This window comes from Cucurbita moschata, unplaced genomic scaffold, assembly GCF_002738365.1.
Source record: "Cucurbita moschata cultivar Rifu unplaced genomic scaffold, Cmos_1.0 Cmo_Scf00078, whole genome shotgun sequence".
Lineage (NCBI taxonomy): Eukaryota > Viridiplantae > Streptophyta > Magnoliopsida > Cucurbitales > Cucurbitaceae > Cucurbita > Cucurbita moschata.
Window position 1 is genome coordinate 5,001 of NW_019268594.1, and position 588 is coordinate 5,588.

Genomic DNA, 588 nt, shown 5'->3' on the forward strand with positions numbered 1-588 from the left:
CGATTTTTACTGAGATTTCACATTGTTAGTTGGATCATTAATTAAAATGTGAAATACTAACGAAAGGTGACGAACGGTTTGATATGAAGCAAACTCTAGCAACCTTTGGAGCAGCTTTCGAGGAACCAGGTAAGTGGCCTTACTATAGGATAGGCTAAAAAATTGTATGAGTTACGATGATGTATGAACTATGTCGTACGATGCGGTATATGAGTTATAATGATGTATGATGTATGAGTTATGATGATGTGTGGGTTATGATACCTGATGATGTGCTCAGTATATATATATTTTGATGAATGTCGTACTTGATATGTTTGATGCACTTTGTGGCAATATGATGAGTATGATGATTGCGTGACGTTTGCCTTAATCTGGTGATGTTTTCCATATTGAGCATGCTATATGATGATGAGTGCCATATTGCATCATGTCGTTAGATCGACATAGGACACAACCCTAAGAGCGTGAAAATGATATTATTATAAATATCCACGAGTATGTGTTACCTAGAGTAACCAAGAGATGAGACTAGAGAGTTGTGTCAGAAGAGACATTATGATGGAGTTAGAGGGACCTCATGCATAT